At 52.8% G+C, this 22,002-nt stretch overlaps 1 protein-coding gene across 1 annotated transcript in view; it reads left to right on the top strand.

The window, feature by feature from the left end:
- The first annotated feature begins 2,122 nt into the window (after positions 1-2,122).
- LZTS3 (leucine zipper tumor suppressor family member 3) overlaps positions 2,123-22,002 on the top strand; it is a 55,938-nt gene continuing 36,058 nt past the window's right edge. Inside the window, exon 1 of the mRNA XM_056343713.1 lies at positions 2,123-2,303. The gene's annotated coding sequence lies outside the window, so the exon portion shown is untranslated. The remainder of the gene's footprint in view (positions 2,304-22,002) is intronic.

Below are 22,002 nucleotides of genomic sequence, written 5' to 3'. Positions count from 1 at the left end.
CTGCCGCTCCAGCCACCAAAGGTATATCCACCAGGCCCTTGTTGTGCCTGGGTGTCTTTGTAAACAGCTCACCCTCTGGAAACCCCCTCAACTGAAAATGGTTGAAGACCATAAAGGGGAAATATCGTCCTGCTTTTGCTTTTCTTTGAATGTCCATGTACCTCTGCTGCCGAGGATCAGATGCTGGGCTGACCTGGTGCACCTGCAACATCATCAGAGCACCCTCTCAGCTACAAAACTGGCCCTGCCCCAGCCTAGGCATGTCCATCATTGCGGGGGAAGACACACGCAGATTCCCTCTTCATCCCCTCCCATCTCCTCAGGGTACCCAGCAGCATCCTGGTGGCCCTTGGAGGGTTGGAGAGGGAGGCTGGAGCCCATCTCCCCTTGGGTGCAGCTGGCTCAGCATTGGTGCTCAATCCTGGAGGTGTGTGGCTGGAGAAGGGGTCATCTAAGGCTGGCAGCAGTGTGGGAAGCTCACGTGGGAGACACCACTGCCAGTCCCCTGAAAAAGGCTGCACCACCATGCTCAGAGGAGACCAGGCTGCCTGTGAGCAAGGGGCTGTGTTGCATGGACAGGGGTAATCCTGCTGGGTCCTGGACATGTCTGCATTTCTGGTGGGGCAGCCCCAGCAGACATATCTGACTTGACCTTCTCCATCCCCCATCAGCAGCCCTGCTCTCTCCCCTCGCCCTGCCAGATTTAACAGCCAAAAGGACCACCCAGTTGTCCATGCAGGACCTGAACTGCCCCTTTGCTTGGCAGTGCTGGTGGGAAGCAGCAGGGTCCCACCCATAGGAGAGATGGCTTTGTCCCAGGCTCTAATCCTGGTCCCCAAAGGTGACTTAAGTAAATCAGGGAGCCTCGATTGCCTTTTCCACCCAAGGAGGATCACACACAGCCCCTGGCGCTCTGCCAGCAACAGCCTATGCAGAGAGATACTCACCGCCTGCACTTCTGTGGGAGCAGTCAAGCACCTGTCCAGCGTTATTAGCAGGAATAATTAATTACCTGTCCTGCCATTTCACTGGAAAGCAGCAGAAATAAGTGGCAACAACTTCTGCCTCTTCTCCCCATCTTGAGGCCTCAGACAAGCGAGCAGGAGTGGTGTAACCCCTGCACGTCCATGGAAGGGGCCAAAGGGGAGAACGGGAGCTCAGCAGTATGTGCTGCAGGACGTAACCCTGCAGCAGCAACCCCAGCGCTGGGGTAAAGCTGGGAGCAGGAACACGGGCCACCAACACTTCCATGTGTGGGAGCTCTGCTCCATGGACAGCATCATGAGGTTTTTCTTTTCCTTTTCTCTCTGGCACCTCTGATTTTCCTTGGAGATGGCAGCTCCACGCTAGGTCACTGTCGGGAGCTGCCCTGCCTTCAGTGTGAGTCCTCGGCCAAATCTGTGTGCCATTTGCGTGTCCCTTTTCCAGCTAATCTGTCTAAGAGGGAGTTTGGAGAGTTTGCCCCCTCTGCTAGCTTAAGCCCTTGGCCTCTCCATGGGGTGGGAAAAGCAGCTTTCATCTCCCACATAAACCTTATTTCCCCACCCCATCCCTGCTGGACAAGCCCCAGCGTTCAGGCTGTGCTACCCCAAAGGGAGCCCTCCTCTGGGAGCTGGAGGGCAACCAAGGACCAAAATGGCTTTTTCATGGTCTCAAGGTGGACATCGGCAGACAGACACCTCCCAGCCCCAGCTGCACGCTGAGGGGCTGCCCGTGCCCCTCAGACACCCTACACCTCCGCTGACCCACTGCATGGAGCGTCACCGGGGCTCAGCTCTGTTGGGGGGACTCTTGTTTTTGGGGGGTGAGGGTGATGAGACACGGCAAGGCTGTGGGGGACCGGGCCAAGGCACCACCGGACCCCCAATGTCCCCTGTCCCAGAGCCTGGGGGAGGAAGGTGGCAGGGTGGGGGCGGGGGGGCCATGCGGCATCCCATCATCCCCGGGCACAGGGCCATGGTCTGACCCGGCAGACCCCTGTCCTGGGGGGCTGGCGAGGGAAGAGTTAAAGGGAAGGCGAGCAGATCCTCCCTCCATCCTTCCCTTCCTCGCTGTTAGGCTGCTGTTTTAACAGGGGGTGGGGTCGGGGCTGGCCGCCGTTTGCCGCAAGAAGGGGGGGGAAACGTGGCTGCGAGTGTGTGTCCGTGTGTCTCTGTGTGTGTGTTGGTGACAGATGACAAAATGAGATGAGACCCCTCGGACGGGAGCGGCCACCCGGCTGCGCAGCCTGATTGCCAGCCTGGTCCCTGCCCACCGCTGCCCAGCGCCGGGGACCGGCCCGAGCCCCAGCATCCCCGCCAAGAGTAAGGCTGGGGGGGGGGAACTGGGGGAACTGGGAAGCCGTACTGGGAGGCGGGGGATGTGGGACAAGCTAGGGGGTGACAAGGAGCGGAGAGGGGGGTTGTCCCCTGAAGGTGGGAGATGTGGGGTGCACAGAGAGCAAGGTGGGGGACCTGATGCTGGAGCTTGGCTTGCCAAAGCCTCCCCGCCCCAGATATAATTTGTTTGGGGGAGGGGGGAGATTTTGGGGAGGGGGTGGGTGGGTGGAGGATGGGCTGCCAGCGCCGATTTCTGGTGTGACGGAGCGGAGGGAGGCTTATTTGTGCCTAAAGTCGCAGCTGCCTGGATTTGGCCCCGCGGGGCCGTTTTTGGATATGACAGCACCCAAAAATAGAGTGCAAGGCAGGGAGGGCGAGGGGGGGCAGACCTGTTTGCCAGTGCTTAGCAGGATCAGGTTATTCCCCCACACCCCCCCACTCCCCTTTCCCTTCCTCAGCTTCTTTTATTTATTTCTTTATTTCTTTTGCGGTGATGTCAGGGAGGGGAGCGGTGGCTGGGGATGGGGGGTTGGATTCAGGCGAAGGAGGTTGCTGGCGGTGGAGTGATTAACGTGCAGTTGCTGGGAATTATGTCATCTGCCTCGGTGCTGGGTGGCCCTCGCCCAGCAGCAGCGGGGAGGGAGGGAGGGACGACATGGGGGGACGTCACGACATGGGGCTCCCTGCTTGGGACTTCACCCGAGGCAGCACTGATGCCTCCCCGGCTTTGCGAGGACGTGGGCATCGAGCGTTCCCCAAAACCCCTTGCAACCCCCAAGCCATGGGTGCATGCTGGCAGGGCTGTGGGTGCACAGCCACCCTGCAGCCCTCTGCCTCCTGGGGTGCCCAGGCCCACGGGCTCCAGCCCCACACAGGAGAGGAGCAAGTTGCTGCTCTTCCTGCTGGCTCGTCCCACTCGTTGGCCCAGCGGCCGGGTTTGGAGCAGCTGGAGAGGGTGTTGTGATGAAGGAAGGATGAAGGCAGGCATCCCCTCTGCCAGCTCCCCCGGAGCCAGCAGGGCTGGAGCTGCTGCACTGCAGCAGAGAGCCCCATCTGGGGATGCAGGTGTGCCTGGAGGGGAGCGCAGGGACCCCCTCTGCCCCCTACTCTCACTCCTCAGAGCTGAGGCCAGAGCCTGGGGACTTGTGGCTGCAAGTCGCCCCCCAGGCTGGCTTGTCCCTCTGCTCCAGAGGGGAGCGTCAGGCTGCTGGATGCTCCACAGCCTCCCGAGCATCCCCCCGGGCATCCCCTGCCCCTTCCCTGTGGGGAGCTGGGGAAGGAGGACAAGGCCTGCCAGCTAAGCCAGGCATGGGGCCCCGCTGTGCATCAATACCCTCTTCCCTCTGCTCCGCATCCCGTGCAACCCCATGCAGCCCCGTGCAGCCCCATGCACCCCCATGAAATCCCATGCAGCCCTGTGCAGCCCAACGCACCCCATGCAGCTCCATGCAGCCCCGTGCAAGCCCCATGCTGCCTCATGCATGTTGTGCAGCCCCATGCAGCCCTGTGCAAGCCCCATGCAGCCTTTTGCATGCTCCCCACACAGAGCTTCATGCAGCCCCCATGCACCCCACGCAGCCTCACACACCTTGTGCAGCCCCATGCAGCCCTATCCTACCCCATGCAGGTCCACACAGCCTTATGCACCCCGTGCAGCCCTGTGCAACCCATGCAGCCCCATGCAGCCCTGTGCACTGTGGCAGAGGGTCAGGCAGGGAGAGGAGCAGGCAGATGCAAGCAGGAGGGCTGCAGGGAGATGCAGAATGGAGGTAGGAGGGGTGGACAGATGCTGTAGTGGGGCCACGCTGGCATTTTCTGCCCCATGTCGCAGTACATCAGAGGAGTGATGCCAACAGTTTCTTTAATACAAGCTGGGAGTCAGCAAGCACAATTTGAGCCAGGGGATGGCACTTGCCCTGTGGGATAACCTTTGGCAGCTCCCTTAGCTCTTCTGTGTTCTGCTTTCAACAACCTCAGGCACATCCTTCATCCTTAAACCTGCTTGGGCAGCGGATTATGCCAGCAGATGAGCCCTCAAGGGAGGTGCTGGCATTAAAAGACAGTGCAGGATCTCAAAGCACCCCCAGTCTCAAGCAGCCGGGGGTGGGAGGCTCCTCCATCACGTGTGGTTCGTTCACCCGTCCTCTCTCCACGCAGGGAACCGTGCGCCGTGCGGTTTGTTTATGTGTGGCCCTGGTTCGAGCGGCGATCTGCCGTGGCTATATATAGCATGCAATGCTGTCATCCGAGTTCAGCCTGGCTGGGGAATTTATTTTCTGCAAAGGTTGGGAGGCAAATGGTCTGAGAACAGACGTGGAAATGCCAGAGTGGTGTGATTCCCTGTCCGTGCTCCCGCAAGGGAACGGGGCATGTTGTCCTGAGTGTTGGCCTTGCAGTGACAATGGGGCAGAGCAGGAATGTGTGGAGGGGCTGAAATTTCTCCCGTTGGCTCCCTGCAGCAGGGATGGGCATTTAAAAAGCGATGCAGCAGTGTGCATGGCTGCATGGGCTCCGTAGAGGAACGAGACTCCCTCCTCCTTGAACTCTTTGCTGGGTCACTGGGCTGATGGCTGGAGGGACCAATGCCCAGCCCCCAGATCTAAAAGCAGGAGGTACAAAAGCATCTGAAAGTCCAACAGCTGGTTGCGAGAGCCTAGGTATTTGGGAGACAGTAGCAGCTTGTCCTACCAGCGATGAGACTGGGAGAGCTCCAGCCTCCATGGGAGCTGCAGCATCAGCCCTGGGCACCCGCCGCAGCAACCATCGCAGGGGCATCACCATGTTGTGGTGCACCATGAGGGCACCTCTTGGTTGCCCATCCTTCCACAGAAGAGAAAAGATGGTCCCCTGCCTTAAAAAAAAAAAAAAAAAAAAAGAAAAAAAAAAGAAAAAAAAAGGCAGTTGGGGAGGGTGGTTTCCAAAATGCACTGTGAAAACCACATTGCATCAGCAGCCAGGGGCACTTGCTGCATGATAACGCAGTGTGGAGCTGGAATCTGGATAAACTGGGCTGCAAAAAGTTTCTGAAGGGAGTTATGTCCTGACAAGGAAGCTTAAGAGTTAAGAGGGTGTTGCTGGAGCTGTTGCAGGGCTTAAAATCTGCTTTCTCATGAGCGGGAACTGAGCACACCAAGGAAAGCCCAGCCATGCCTGGGGCTGTCAGAGAAATCCAGCAAACAAAGGGTGAAACGAGGAGATTTCTTGTTTCCCTTCGGAGGATCTTTCCCCATTAGTCATTCTTGTCACAGGAGCTGGCAAACACGGTTATTATTTGAGGGATCTGAAAGTGAAATGGAGGCACATGTCCAGGAGCCCAGACGTCCCTGCCCCGCCAGCCAGGGACAGCAGGCAGGGACTCCCCCCAGCCCCTCCAGCTCACCCACACTTCTCCACTATGGGTAAAGCCTTTATACCCCACACCGGGTCACTGGATTCCTCCTTTGGTTGTGCTTTCTGCAGCCTGGGAGTCCTTTTCATGCAGGACTTGGTGGCACCAGGAGCCACAGGTAGGCTGTGATGCTCCACCCTGGAGGTAGTCGTGGTCCAAGCTCTTTGAGACCCTGCAATAAGCCAGGTGGTTCCCAGCAGGGAGCAACATGCTCCCAAAACTCAGCTCTCCCATTGCCCTGCAGCCCCAGACACCATCGCAAGGGGAAAGGACCACACTGACACCCCTCATTTTTTGGATTTTTGCCTTTTCCCGCTGTTCCTGTGGGAACACATCTTGGTGGGGTGAGGGGTGAGAAGGACATGTCTTCTGAGACCCTCACAGTGGTGGCCCCAGAACAGGAGGGGACCCGGCAGGGAGAGCACAGCCAGGAGGAGGTTCACCTTCCGAGGGGACAAGAAGGTCCACGTAGCTCCTTAAACAGCAAGGAAAGCAAAACCAAGTGTTAAAGCAGCTGGCTGGAGCCAAGAGCTCTCCTGGCAGAGGGAGCTGAAAGTCCCCTTGACCCAGCAGAGGAGCTGCAAAAGCTCCTGCTTCATCTCAGTGGAGCTGCTGCAAGGCTCCCCATGATCTCAGCTGAGTTTCCCCCTTGCAAAATTGTTTTTGCATTGAATATGTGGAACCTGCTGGTTTTACCTGGCTCCTGAGCCAGAAAGATTAATTTTTTCTGGGCCTTACTAGAGTTTGACCCGAGATGAGACCTGGTGGGCAGGTCTCTTCCCTCTGCCTCCTCCCCACTGACTGCTGCCATGGCTGAAATCTTCCTCCTTACGTGCATGCATTGAGTTTTGGAGTGGTCACAGGGGCTGGAAACATTTTGGGTTTTCCTTTGGATTAAAGTAGGAGGGGTCATGGGATAACGTGACTCCAGCAGCTGGAGCCTCACTGGAGCATGTAGACCATGACCAGCTTTTGTGCACAGAAGGATCCAGGACATCTACACCTACAGCAGCCTGGGCTAGCTCCGAGATCAGAGAAACCCCCGCAGCCCCCAGCAGTTGGAAGTTATGGGATTTATTCAGTGACCTGAGCTTTCCCTTTTACTCCAGGTTGGTTGTTTTTTTCTGGTTGCTTTCTGAGTGCCTGCGTGCTCTTTAGCATCCTCTGGCATCCTACCCACTCCCACCACCCACCCAACAGTCACCTCCAGCCTTTAGGTCCTCAACCGGTCCGAGTAGGTGCTGCTGGAGTCTGAACTTCAGCATTTATCAATGCAAAACGAACTCACACGCCTTACCCTCACACCAGCATGGAGACAAACAAGCCTCCCTTTTTGGGGGAGCAAATCCTGACTGCGGGCCAGCGAGATGGTCCAGGTTTAGACAGATGTAACAGAGCCTGTTCTCTCTGTAGGAAGCTCAGAAGAAAGATGATCATGTTATTAACACATGCCGCTCTTCACGCACCCAACCTCACAAATATTTATCAGCTGGAGAAATACATGGGCTCGGAAGTTGCCAAGTAACATAACAAGAGGCGCTTTTAAATAAATATATGTGTGTCTGCGGGTGACGAATTAACCAAATCCCTTGGTATGTGGCCCAAAGACATGTTTTCCTCTGAAAGCCCAGCACCAGTAATAATAACAATGATTCAAGCCAGGAAAAAAACCTAGGATAAGCAATTTCTGACCATGCGTCCAGCACCTAGTGAACCCCAGGAACAAACTGGTTCCCTGCTGGGAAGACCTGCAAGTAGAGCAATGCCCATCGGATCCGTGTACGCTAGGGAAAAATGGGGAATGAGGATGGGATGGGGGTGTTCATTTTGCAGGGCAGGTGGGAGCAAGCCCAGTGCACTTGGTTGGGTGCCATCCTGCATTGATACACCTCTCCTGTAGGTCCTATAGGACTGCTCTTCCCTATAGGCTTAGGTTTTCAAGATACCTTGTTGCAGACCCTGTGTCGTTCGGTGGGTCTCCACGCTGCCTTCCCTCCAGCCCTGAGGCCAGGCAGCAGGGCACATTGGACCTCTTTCTCTCCAAACCAGGTGGCTATTTCCCATAAATCCAGCGGGAACGTTGCTTGCCCCAGGCTGCCTGGTAATGGCATGCACTCTCCAGATGGCCAGGGTTTTCCTGTTTTCCTGTCACTAAATCCTGTGAAATCCTTGCTGTGACGCCAGTTTGCAAGTTTTGGGAGGTTATTAGGGGAGTAAGTGTTGCCAGAGAAGGGGAAGTGGGTTTGCTGATGGAGATCATTCACCCAGTTCCTCCGTCCATGGGGAAGCCCTGGCGTGTGGGGACAGGATCTGGTGGAGATGTTCCCATGCAAATCCACCGTCTCCTCCCCACCATCACCAGAGAGCATGGCCTGAGATTTTTGCAAGAAGGTTGTCGTTTTTGGGGCGTTTTCGGGTTCTTGCCTGAACCAAAGCATGAAGGGAGACAACCTGAGAATGAAACTGGTAGGCAAAGTCAACTGGGTGAGCATCTCCAGCTGCATGGTTCTGGGGAGGACCAACACTGCCTGGGGTAAAGGGGGCAAAAGACAGGCTGGATGAAGTGATGGTGGCGGATGTTACTCAGAGAGGTTGTAGATGCCCCATCCCTGGAAACATTCAAGGACAGGAGCACCTCCCTGCGCTCACAGCCATTGCCACGCCCTGCAGACACGTGCTGGAGATGATGCACAAGGGGAGGTCAGAGCTTTTATTAGCCCAGCTGCTGGAGCTGGAAAAAACAGACCAGCTTTTGAGCATAGGAGCTTGTCTCCTTGTCCCTGCTTTCTAATTATATCAGTTGATCTAGTACAAGCTCATTCCATTCCCCATGGACCGTTGCCTTCATTACATGCCCAGCTCTGCCCTTTGCAAGCACTTGAAGGAACAGCCAAGCCATCCCACCTGAGACGTTGGGAATGGGAGGACTGGCCACCCCACCTCAGACATTTCCCTGCAGTGGGGTCTTCTGCCTCCAGTGAAGCAAGGAATTGCAGGGCGATGGGGGACAGGGACATGCTGGTGTTTTTTTATGGCCAGACCATGCATCTTGCCCTGCTGTTGTCCACCCGGGGTGATTGCTTCAAAGCTGTGGGTTGGAAAGCCAGGGAGGGCTGTCCCTGTAATGGTGGCAGCTGGGTTGGCTCTTTTGGGTGGCTCAGAGAGGTAAGGACAGAAAGGAGAGGATGGAAACATCCCCAAAACTGTCAGGGCGGCAGAGCTGCCACCCCCCAGCCCCCTGCACCACACAGAGCAGCTCCCATGGCTCTCCTCCCCCAGGCACCATAGTCCTGCTCTCACTGCCTAGGGCAGGGGGGCTCTGGAAAAAAACAGGACCTGTTCTTGGCTCAAATTTCTCCCTCGTCAAATAAATAAATTTCTCAAAAGGCCTCTCAGAGAAGCCACAGCTCCACCCAGTTCCAGTTCGGCAAGGGCGTAAATACCCGTCTCCGGGAGCACGCTGAATACAGCCCATAAAGCATGGTGCTCGTGCCAGTCTCAGGGAGACCCTGATGTTCTCCACAGCTTCCAGCTCCTCCTGTAATGTAAATAATAAATCACTGCTGCCGAGCTGGTCCCTGGCCAGCCATTGCGCAGCAGGATTTTGCCCTCCTCCTTCCTCTGATCCGCAGGCTGCTGCCCTCTTCCTCCCGGCTGCTACACTCTTCCTCCCTCCTCGTGGTCTTCCAAGCCAGGATGCAGTCACAGTTGCATTTGCACACCCCAGGGGCTGACCTTTTTGGGGATCAGGATATCCCCAACAGCCAAGAGTTGGTGCAGCGGTGTTGAGTCCTGAGCGAAAAGTCTGTTTTCTGTTTTGCGCTCTGCTACTGGCATTTCATGTAGTTCTTAACCCTGCAGACCTCAGTTTCCCTCTGCCAGGCTCTGTGGCAGCCACAAACCCAGGGCAGCAATGGTAAGGGATTGTACTGAGCGAGAACTAAACGGGACTGCGATGAGATATTTTCAAACCCGACCACATGGCTAAAGCAGCAAATGTGCCACCTGCGCACGTTTGGGGTGGGTAATCCCCTGCAGGCAACAACCAGTCTGTTCTCCAGCAGAGCCTGAGTTTCAAACCAACCCACGGCCTGGTGACATTCCTCAGTGCTAGCCAAGGGCTTTGTCTTCCCCTCCACGCTCTAAGGGGCCCAAATTAGCTTTTAATAATAATAACATAAAAAAAAAATAAATCCCTGGGCAAACAATCCAACCCAGGCGCCCGCCAGGACAGCAAACACTCCTGGAGGGGCACCAGGTGTGGTGCATTCCTGGTAGCCAGAAAAGAAAGGAAGGATTATTTCCCTCTGGCAGCAATGTGCCGGGGTGAGCAGTAGCAGCCAGCCTGGTGGGGAGCAGGGGAGCCAGCCTGGGCCCCAACACGGCTGGGTCGTCCCCAGCGTCCGGCAAGGTGGGTACATGTCTTTGGGAAGAGGTCCCTCAGCCAAGGCGTGAGCAAAGCCTTGAGCGCCAGAGGCAATTAATGGTGGCATTTCTTTGTTAAATATGTTTCCCCCTGTCTGGGGCACGGGGTTTCATGTGATAAAAGGGATTTGTTTATCCTAAAAACAAGTCCTACAAGCCACCCAAGCTACCCCCGAGCAGCCTCCCCATGCCACCAATGCCCACGTAGCCTGCACAGCTGTCTCAGTGTCAGGTTGTGTGTTGCATCTGCCACTCGGTGGTTATTCCTCGAACCTGGAAAACGTAGTTGTTCCTTCTTTAATGAATGTTTCCATCAATCTGTTGATCTTGTCCCTTAGAAGTCAAGGATGGTTAGGACACGGTGGTTATAGCACCAGCCCCAGCTTTGGCCAGAACAGGGAAAACCCTTTTGCTTCAGTTGTCCACCCCTGACACAGGGTAAAAAGCAATTTTGCACCCTTCCTGGGGTTTTAAAGACAGGAAGAGATTTGGGTTCCCGGATAATGTTTCTCTGGGCCAGCTGCTGTGATAAAACTGGGGCATCTGCCAGTGCCAGAGCCAGGCAGCAAAACTCCCCCTGAAAGTTCAGCACAAGGTTACAGCAGGCATCCCTGTCCTCCAAGGGAGAGCACGCAAGAGATAACACCAGCGCGCACACACACGTGCACAAACACACATCCCGCACATCCCTGGCACATCCCAGCAGGGGCCGTGTCTCCGTTTCATGCCCCACTGCAGGAAGAAGAATCCCTTCATTTTCTTTGGACACTTATCCTCTAAGGATCTTGATCCCGGGGGCGAGTGACACAAACACCCTTTAAATCCATCACAGCGGGCTTAGGGGAGGATTAGCCGATGCCTCTGCTGGCTTTATGCCACTCTCTGGCTCAGGGTTGGAGCTAGTTGTGGAGCCCCACATCCCACCCTGGTAGCCCCATCCAGCTTCAGGCTTCCATTCCCCAAAGGAGATGCTTGCAGGCAGAAATAGAGCAAGCCCGGCTCTAACTCCCATCAGGAAACCATTGCATCCCAAGCAAGCCCAGGCTGGCAACTCACTCCTAGAAGTGGCAAACGTTTTTAATTGCAGAGCTGGTTCTGGTGCCGGTTGAGGATGTGGATGCGCGTTGCCTCCTGCTCTCTGCCTGCACCATGCCTGTGACCGGGGAGCTGAGAGCTATTTGACCTTGGCATTGCCTGGGAGGGGAGAAAGCCCCCCTGCTCCCCTCCTTTGGGGGGCTCCCTACAGAGGAGCCCAGATATTTCCCCAGTGAAGACCTGACTTTGCCCTCTCATGCCAAGCTGGCTGGCTGGTGGGCACCGTCCTTCTCTGTCATCCCCTTCATGTCTGCAAGCAACTACCTGGCTCACTTTCCATTCTTGACACTTTTCCTCAATTTGTCTCAGCGCTGTTTTTTTCCCCCTTATCTCCACTGCCACCCACTGCATCTCCTTTACCTCTTCCCATTTCCCCTCATGAGGGCTTTTTGACTGTGACAGGTCTCACAGATCCTCCCAGGATAGCTTTACGCCAGCACAGGCAAGCTCCTGTAATAGCTGTTGACACTGTAACTTCATTTGAATCGATCTTGTTTGCTAATTAGCTGATTGCAGTAATTGGTATGAATTACCTTGGGGGATTCTGCCTCCCTGGGGGTCAGCAGTGTCCCACGTAAGAGGTGGGAATCTCAGGAGTGAGATGGCTTCTGCTCCAGGGTCACCTCTTACAGGTATGGCTATGACTTACAGAGATGCAGAGGAGTTGCAAGAGGGGAACTACAGCCTGGTACAGTGATCTTTAATGCCCAGAGTGCCCTAGAGGCACCAAACCCTCCAGCACATTCAGACCAGCTACTGGAAAGCCTAAAATGGATAAAAGTGCCTGTTTAGGGCATGAAGTGATGAGTGGATGCAACTCTTCGCTCTTCCTCAAAATGCAACTGGAGATCACTCAAATATTGGGTTAAAGATAAACCAAAGTAGCTTTTCTCAGAGGGCATAATTCCCTTGCAAAAATTCACTGCTAAAAAACAAAACGTCATTAGGGTGGGTGAGGAGGAGCCAGGCAGTGTCAGTGCCCGTCCGATGGCATCAAACCATTTGGGGGGTCCAAAGGCAACCTTGGGCATGAGGTATCTCTGAGAAGCTTTGTGGCAGGGGTGATACGGGGAAAGATCAGTGGGTTTCTCCTCGTCCTAGTCCTTTTTTCTCTACGCACCAGCTTTGCAGGGAGGATGGAGGCTGGGAGGACCCCCACAGAGCCCAGCTAGAAACAGCCCTGTCCCAGCCCCTTGTCAACCAGTCATGATCCATCACTTCACCACTCCCCACCATACACTTTAATGATAACTCATACTCATTTTTTAACCAGAATAACTGCATCACTCCAAACTAAAGCATTTCATTTGAGCCTATTTCCATCTGTAAAGCTGCCTGGGTCATCTAATACAACCTGCCCTAAATGAGGTTGAACAAATCTGTGAAGTCCTATTTTGCATGAGCTGTCTATTTATATTGATGGCTTCCCACGCTCCATCCCTCCAGTCCTGCATCACTTTCTGCCAGGCTAAGCTGCATCACTCCAGCTCTTCTTCTTTCCACTCTTTGTTGAATATTGCCCTGCAATTATCCTCTTTCCAGTCTTCTGGGATCAGAGAGCAATCTCAGCACTGTTTAGAGAGGATGAGCAACCGGCCACACCACTCCCCACCCTGCTTCTATGGGACTCCTGGGAGCAAATTAATCTGAGCTCGCTGTTTAAAAATGTTTATCCCTAGGCCATGCCATTTAGTTTCTTCCTGGGTTACTAATGGACTAGAAAGCACTTCGTCGCCCCTGTGCAATACGAGAACATCAGCCTGCTTTTGCCAAAGCCAGAGGAGAAATTATTGAGCGTTTCTGCCTTTTCCCCATTGTTATCAGCAATCTTCTCATCTCTAGCTTGGGGACAGGGAACACTGCTGCAGCTCAGTTATTTTGCTGCTCTTCATTTTGCAAAATCAAATCAAAAGTTGCTTCCTCCCTGTTGTCCGTGAACCTCCAGAAGAGACCTGATATTGCCAATGCTCAGGAAAGGGACTAATTCATTGCAAACTGAATTGCAGAGTAAATGCCACAATTTTCTTGACCCAGAATACCATTAGGATCTTTTCAGTAGCCAGTGTTGATTCTTTTGTATGTTGGGTGGGGAAAAGACAACCCAAATGAAACTGGGTTCTCCAAGACCCTTTGACTCTCTGCCAGTGCTGCCAAAAGGACGGATTGTTAGCCAGACCTTTTATTCTTTATTTTAAGAAGGTGAAACTATTAGCTGGGCATCCACTGGCTGCATAAAGATCATAAACAGGTCTCAACCACATGTAACACCATCAGCCACTGCCAGCCACCCTGGCTGCAGAACCTTGCCATCTGTGTGGGTCACTTGTCCTCCTCTGGAATGACAGTGGGGCCACAGGGAGCCCCAGGGCCAAGTGTCACAGTCACAGCCGATGCAAGCCACCTCTGCAGCCAGGTTTTCAGGTCAGCATGACCTGAGGCTTCCGTAACCTTCTGCAACCATCCCTGATGCATTCTGAGCGCTTGGCAGAGGCAGAAAGCAGGCAGTGGTGGATACTAAAGGAGATCCTGGGTTTGCACTGTTTACCTGGTAGCTGAGTTTCAAAACACACAAGAGGCAGCCAGACCCATCCATGGGGTCTCAGCAGCAAAAGGGACATGCTGGGACTTTGTGATGGCTTGTGCTTGCTGTGGTAGAGGGGTGAAGACCCCTGGCAGCTTATAAAAAGGCTGCATCAGACCCAGCCAAATAGGAGCTGGCCAGGAGCTGGATACCCCATTTTCACCACTGCGGAGGAGTTTTGCTGGTGGAGCTGTCATGGAACAGCTCTGCAAAAGATGAGTGGCATGCATGGGGGTGGCTGGCTTGTTTGATCTAAGGGAGGAGCTGGGTGAAGACATGGGGCTTGTCAGAGAGAAGACCCAGGCAGAGAGCAACAGCAGTAGGAGAAGCCGATGCTTTTCCTCTCCAAAGGTCTGCATGGTTGGACACAATGAAATTCCCTCCTCCCTCTCTTACCCTAGAAGGCCACAGCCCAAGAGGCATTCAATGCCGCATTTGAATCCATTCAAAACACATCAGGGTCAAACCTTTTTAATGCAAGAAAGAAAATAAACCCAAAGACAAAAAGCTATTCTGGAGGAGGGGAGGGGAAGGAAGTGGCTCCCAAAATACCAGTGACAACCCTTTCTTTAACCCCAGCTGCAGCTGTGGGTTGGGTGTCTCTACACCAGTGGGACCTAGCCAGGCAGAAGATGTGAGCACATCCTTCTGCACCTTTCTTTTGGTAGGAGAGGGTCCCAGTGACCAAATCGCAGAGTTTTGGTTATGTTGGGTCAGGACCATGAGATTTGGGTGCTGGAGAGGGGGCATCTTTTGGTGGGAAGGGTTGAGCAAGTCAGGATGGGCTCCTGCAGGGAGAGGGGAGTTGGCTAGCACCAAAGCTCACCAAGCTGATTGCATCTGGCTTAAATACCATTTAATACAATGTGGATGCCTCCTCTACCCCATCTCCTGATCTCCTGTGGTCACCACCTCTCTGGCCAACAGGACCCCATGGCTGTGTGGGCTCCTGGAGTCACCTCGTAGCTTTCAGAGGCTGTGTTGCCCGTGGCTGTGATCCCAGCTGGATGGCTGGAGGCAGCCAGACAAAATCCTGCTCCCTGCATCTCCAAAATAATTGGGGTTGTATCTTTCCTGCATTTCTGCTCTTTAGCTGGAACCACTAAGCGAGGCTTTTTGAGAAGGGGCCTTCAACCCATTCCTACGTGGGTTTAAAGCTCTGGCACTCGGGAAGAGGTGGGGGAGGTCTGCAAGCTTGAGGAGGGAGTGGATTTCAAACCAGAGACAACTGAAATCCAGTTTGATGGGAATGGATACATACAAGGTCCTACTTTCTGTTGGGCGTCTTATTGCAGTGGAAGAGGGCACCTGCAGTATAGAAAACCCCACTGGTAGGGTGCACCCCAAAAGGGATCCAAACAAACCCCTAGAGAAGGAGAAAAGAGTGAGGGTGCTCAGCCCACCCTCCTTTCAATCCGACCTCTGCTGGGATGCTGACCCTTCTCCCACAGGCCCTCTTAGTGCCATCTCCCACCCCAGGACTCCCGTGTGCTCCTGAAGACAGGGCTGTCCCTCAGAGGATGACCAGGGGTCCCTCTGGAGACAAGCTCATGGTCTGTTTGGAGCAGCTCAGAGACAGGCGATTTCCCCACAGCCTGCCATGTCTCTCAGGAATTTGCAGTCTGTGATGGGTGAATCAATATGAGTGGGAAAACTCTGGCTATTTTTATGACCACTGCCATCTGGGGGTGTTTAACCCCTCTCCCTGCTCCCACAGCCGTCATCTCAGCAGTGCCTCACTTGTGGTGCGGCCACCTCAGATTGGGAGTGAAGTCAAAGGCAAAGCTCAACAGCCACCATTAACACAATGCTGATGCTAGCAATAATGGCTCTTCAGAGGCAGTGCCAGACTAGAAGCAGGCAAAAAAGACCCTTCCCATGACAAATAGGTGCCAGCCTCCCAGGGTGGTGCTTCCTAGGATGAGGAGATGAAGGAGGCAGGATCAAGGTGACCAGGAAGAGGCTGTTAAGAGCCATGAAGACAAGGCAAGAAGCTGTGCGGAGATGTTTTTTCCAGGGTCTACCTATCTGCTTCTTCAAGTGCTCAGAGGTCTGTCTGCACCAGGGTGATTCCCCTACTATAAATGCACAAAGTAAAAAGCTCCTCACCAAGTCATGGAGAGCTTCTCCAGATCTTTCACTCCTCCTGGAACTAAGGGCCACTTGGCATCATGGCATAGTACAGCTAAACAGAGGATCTGGGTCCTTAGCATCTCCTCAGGGGCCAAACTGCCTTCTCCCAGGGTTGTTTTTGCTTCCCACAGTGTACCCAAAACATCAGCCACCATCTCCCCTTCCCCACCATCCCACCTTCCTGATGGAGATGAGTTCCTTGTCTTGCCTTGCTCTGACAACTGCCCAGCCTGCTGCTCTCCTCTCCAGAGCTGTGTCCCCTCCTTCCCATCCTGCTCATGCCCAGCCCTGGCTGCCCTGGACTGACACAAGAAAGCAAAGGTTTCCCCAACAATAAAATATCTTTTCGTGGAGACAGCATGCAGGACGGTCCTATTGAAAAATTCACGCTATGTTTTCAGTGTGTCAGCAATTAAACCAGGCAAGTGACACGGATATAGCTACCTTCATGATGGTTAATCTATCCTCAGTTTAGAAAATTCCCTGGTTTATTTTGTTTTAGTTTAGCTTTAACATTAACACATTAACATTAGTTAATGTATTAAGGTATTTTGTGAGGGTTTTGCGGGGTTTTTTTCCAGTATCATGCACACACTCTGCATTATGATCATTAGTTTTCCCAGATCTTTCTCTGAACTGTTACTTTCCTGGGATGCCGTGGGGGCACTTTGTGTTTTAGGGATGAACAGCAGGGAAAATCAATATGAACAATGGGCAAGGATAGATAAAAAGGGGTCAGTTAGACAGCCTGCTTTATATTCCCTCAATACACTCCCAAATCTGACTTCTGTGCATTTTGCACTTGCTCATGGCGGATTTCTGGTCATTGAACTTGTCAAATTTCCCCTTGAACCCAGGTACCCATTGAGCATCAGCTCTGTCCCATGGCAGGGCACGCCCCAGACCAGCTACTGCTGCATGAGGAGGGGTTCTCTTAATTTTCATCCTGATTTCTTCCTTTACCTGCCTCCTGAAAGTTTTTGCCTAAGTTTTCTTCCCTTCCACACTGAAAATGAGACAGAGATCAACATCTCTGTGTCATTTGGCCATGACTCCAGTCCTGCTCCCAACTGCAAGCTTTCTGAAGCACTGTCCCAAAGACACCAACGCGCTTGTAAAGCCTCCTGGGTATGTCTGAGCAATTCATCGGCATGGATTCATTTAAAAACCTGCAGAGGAAAAATGCTGAAAATACTTCTGGTATTTGTACAGGCAGATCCCACGGCAATCCCTGTCAGCAGCACAGGTGAGGTGAACGGTGTGGGATTGCTTGCAGCTCAGACAAATTAATAAGGATGCTGTGCCGAGATGAATTCTGCCCCAAATATATGAAGTGCAAGCTTGTAACATGTGCCAAGCTCCTCTGGAGCTTGTTTCACAAGTGCTTCCCATTTTACATGCACATCTGAGGCATCCTGCTGCCCTGATCTCAAGGTAGGGCTGAGAAAAAAATAGAGGAGTGGTGAGACCAGGTGGTTGCTCAGCCTCAGGCAGCTGCCTTCTGCCTTTGCACATCTTTGCCCTGTACCAGCACAAAGCACCAGGAGCCTTTGCCTGGCTTTAGGCTGTAGATGCCAGGCTGATTCGGGTTGGATGGACAGCAGAAAGCAGGGTGGTGGGAGATCAGTGGAGGTGTGAGGCTTGGTCACCAAAGTCTTCTTGCTGTGCAGTGGGGGCTGGATGGATCGTGGGCGGATCCTTGGCCTGATTTAGGGTGTATTGGCTATTTTCTTAGTGCAAGGTGTTTGTGCTGAGCTGACCAATGCATGCAAACCTGCTGGGACTAGGGAAGAGGGATGTTATGAAGGGCTGGTGTGTGGTCCATGCTCAGCAAGGAGAGGGGAGGGGAGGACAAACACTGAGCTACATGGACGTGGGATGGGAACTGAAGGTCACCTCATCTACTTCTTCACATCTCCCTCCCACAACCACAAGTCAAGCAAGTGTTTCTCAAGTCATTTGTCATCTGTAAGGCTTGGACCAGTACAGAAAAAAAGCCTAAATGCACCAAATACAGCCCAGGAAGAAACACAACGCAGGGTTACAGTCAGGATCTCTCTAAGTGAGGATGAAGAGGCCAGAGGGATGGATGGCTTCTGTGCACAGAGCTGGATGTCCCCTTGTGTGGCAGTACAGGTGCCCTGCTGTGACTTCATGGAGCAGAGAGCAGCCAGGAGTGCCGTGTCCAAACTCATCCCTTGCCAGCTCCAGAGCCAGCATTGCTATGGAGATGATTTTCATCTCCACCTAACACGTACCACAAGTCTGCTTCAAACGAGTACCTAGGAGCTTCTCCCTGGCCTTGCTTTGTTGTTTCAAGACTTTTGGTCACAATATCCCATAACAGATGTAACAGGATAACAAAAGATACAGAGAAAGGGAATCAGTAGGGAGTGGGGTTTTATGGAGGACAACTATCTAGGCTAGAAATCTCCAGCCTGGGAAAATGACTGAGAGGAAGGTCTAAATACAAGGGTCTGTAAAATCATCACTTGCAGGGGGAATATTTCTCATAATGCAACAATAACGGATCTCAAATCATTTTCATTTGCTCTTTGCATTCACCTTCAGGTAGCCTTGTCATTGGTGTGACCTTGAGGGAGGCTGGGGTCTGCTCTCGGACACACTTGCCCCAACAGTCCCGGAACAAAGCAGGCTTGAAACCCCTCTTGCTCACAAGCTCTGCCTGGCTCCCTAAACACACTCCCCATGACGCTGAAGTGTGTCAGCGCCCAGAGCACACTTGGCTTCACAGGTGATGAAAACACCAGCTAGACAGAGGTTAAAGATCTTTCCTAAAATGTATTTGAAGCTTGGGGACCAGGAGAAGGGGTGAGCTGTGCATGGGGCATGGATGATTACAGACGTCGCTGCTTTGACAGATGTGGATAGGCTGTGGAGAGCAGAGAAGCTTGACCTGAGCATCCTCTGGAGGATTTGCAGCTCTGGAGGGGAGATGAGGGAGGGGGGCCATGCTGTAAATGAAAATCCAGTCTTCAAGCTCCATCCAAAAGACATGTATGGGTGTCAAGGACATCACTGAGTCTGGAGAAGGCATCTTGCTGCCTGATGAGGCAGAGGCAGAAGCTGAGGCGTTTGGGACTTGATCCTGGCCATGAGGAGTTTTTCAGTGCCTGGCTGAGACTTCTGTACTTCAGCACAAGGCCAGATAAATGTGGTGACCACCTCCTCCTGGGTTCTTACAGGGTGGTTGCTGCTGGTCTGGCACTAACTGGTTGTCAGCAATTGAAAGGAGCCTGAGGGCCAAGAGGTGGTTAAGGAAGAAAATCAGCTTTATGTGTGGGATGGGAGACTATTTGACCAGGAGAGGTGCAGGGACATGCACATGGGAGGACGGGGTGGGGAAGATGTCAGCTGTAATGGGAATGGGACGGGAAGGACTTGGGAGGAACGTGGCAGGATCTGGCATGGCTTCTGCAAGAGGAGCAGGCTGGAACTCTTCAGCCTGGAAAAATGATGGCTAATGGGAGATATGAAAACTGGAAGCTGGAGGAGAATTATTAGATGGGCTTGCCTTAGGCTTTTGGCACCACTGGGAGAGAGGATCTGCGCTTGGTAGGTGTTAACCTGACCTGGTAAATCTGCTCTCCTCTCCTGGCTGATAGCGAGCAAGGGACTGAACAGGTATGGTCAGCTTAGACCAGATTAGCTGGGTCCAAGTTCTTGGCCATACCTCCTTGTCCTATCTAGACCCTGAATCAAAACTTTCTGTGTTCTTTTGAAAACATCCAGAGCTTGCTTTCTCCTCTGCAAATCATTTACAAAATTGCTTTCCCTTTCCCCCGCTCCCACACCATCCTTCTCCACCCTCCTCTTCTCTCCACTTAGAAAGAAGTGCCCTTTGCTTTGCGACTGGAGTATCATTCCCTGCCTTCTCCCCGTGACACTGGTGTTGGGGAGGAAATAATTTCTGAAGAAGAAGGGGTATTTAGTGGTTCCCCAGAAGCAGAGGTAGAAGCACTACCCTGGGAGCCCAACGCTACTTTCCTCTTGGTAGCGGAAGCAGTGTTGGCAGTCCCGAGGTGGAGTCTCAAGGACTCATTGCTTAGCGGGTTATCTACATGCTTAATTTACCCCTGCCCTCACAAACCCATTTGAAGCCTTTTCTCACAGCTGTAACCAAATACTGCTTTGGCAGCAAGCAAAGTGAAAACGAGACGTAAGCAGGGTTAGGTCAGGAGGGCAACGCAAGCAGGTTTTTCTCCCTGGAGGGGAGAAACACAGTACAATGCCACGTTACTCCATCGCTCCGTAAGCTGCTTTGCAAAGCTCAGGTGAGCAATAGAAGGCATGAAAGCCTGTAAAGGGAGGGAGGAAAATTTTCCAGTAAGGACAGAGCCATTGCCCATCAGATTTTGACAGCTGATGGTCATTTCATGGCTGATAGGGTCAATGAGGAAAGATTTTGGATCAGTCACAGGGTGCTGGAGGGAAAGCACAAGAGGACACCAGTGCCCTGCAAGAAAGTTTCGGCTAGAGACAGGTCAGCAGAGATAGAGACATCATGGTTTGTTGTTGGGGTTTTTTTAAATTTTTTTTTCCGTTTTTTTTTTTTTTTTTTTTTTTTTGCCTGTTGTCTGACCCTATGGGTTTTCATTTTTCTGGAAAGACCATTTCTGACCACTGACACCAGAGCTCCTGCAGCCCCTGAGAGTGATTGTAAACAGGAGCAAAAGGGTCTTCCTTCTGTGCAGGTCTCCCCTCACATCCACTGAGTTATTAGCCATCAGGGAAGCTGGCAGGGTTTCATTAGATATGGCTCTAATTACAGCTCCCTTTAGATTTGTAGCCCTCCTCTTTCTCCATCCTCTAGTTCTTCATAACTTGCAGGTGGAAAAATGCAAAACAGAGAAAGAGGGAGGATTTGTCACCCCTCTCTATAAGTCCAGGATAAAGACATTTTTCTATCTGAGGATGGTTAATGCAAGCTGCACACATGCACTCACACACACCCAACAATCCAACTAGAAACATTTTCTCATCGAGTCCTTGGGATGTTGGTGTTTGCTGCCATGCTCCTGGCTGTGCACAGCCCCACTTTTCAGAAATGCACTGGCTTGATGGGGTGTCTAAGGCTTTTCTGAAGTTAGGAAGCCTTCCAGATGAGATGTCCCCAGGCAAAACAGACACATGGCAAATGTGGTACTAGCAGTGCATGGCATGGGGCCGCGGGGGGTTACAGTAAGGAAATGGTATCTGTGCTCAGCCAAGCGATGCTAGTCCATCAGAGCCCTGAAAGATGACGTTGGGTTAGAGGTACACACCATGTTGCTGGAGGAGTCTCTCTGGGGCTATCTCCTCACCGATGCATTTGCAGCAGAACTACAGGCACTTCCTGGTGTTCTCAGGGCATTTATGAGCAAATGGGAAATGGGGAGGAAAGCCAAACTATACCTCATTTGCCCTCCATCCCTGCCCCAAGGCTTGCTGCTGTGCCCTTTGTGCTGCCAGACCCTGTGAAAGGGCAGCTACCCTCAGAGAGCAGAGCCTTGTCCCATGGCTGTCTCCAGCTCCACGAGCAAGACAGAGCACATGAAAAGCCCTCCATCAAACCAAGTTGTTTGCAACCTCTGCATCCATTTCAAGGCATTATTTTCTTTTTGCAGAGGATCTGGAGGGATGGGAGAAGCATTCAAAGCCCAAAGCTGGTTCTCAAGTCCAAAGCTGGATGAGCAAAAGGGTTTGTTTAATACAACAGAGCAGAGAACCCAGAAACCTGTGAGAGCAACACCTCCCTGCAAATCAGGTCATTTATTTAGCAAGTGAAAAACAGCTTCCCAAGGTTCAGAGCACTATGGTAGAAATCATAAAGCATTTGAAGGAGGCGGGAAAGCCAAGCCCTGGCTTTGCCACTCCTGCCCTCCCACTGGATCCCCACCATCCTGGCAGGCACCGAGGGAGACCACAAAAATATTTCACTCTTTAGACACCACTTCAAACCCTCAGAGCCACCCTTTTCATGGGCACTCGGGTCAGCTGCCACACTAAACTCCAAATATTTTCCTAGTTGGCAAATAAAAAAAATCTGTATATCCATGTCT

The sequence above is a fragment of the Falco biarmicus genome, chromosome 1, assembly GCF_023638135.1.
Source record: "Falco biarmicus isolate bFalBia1 chromosome 1, bFalBia1.pri, whole genome shotgun sequence".
NCBI lineage: Eukaryota > Metazoa > Chordata > Aves > Falconiformes > Falconidae > Falco > Falco biarmicus.
Note: the sequence above shows the minus strand (reverse complement) of the source record. Positions and strands in the feature narration are given on the sequence as shown.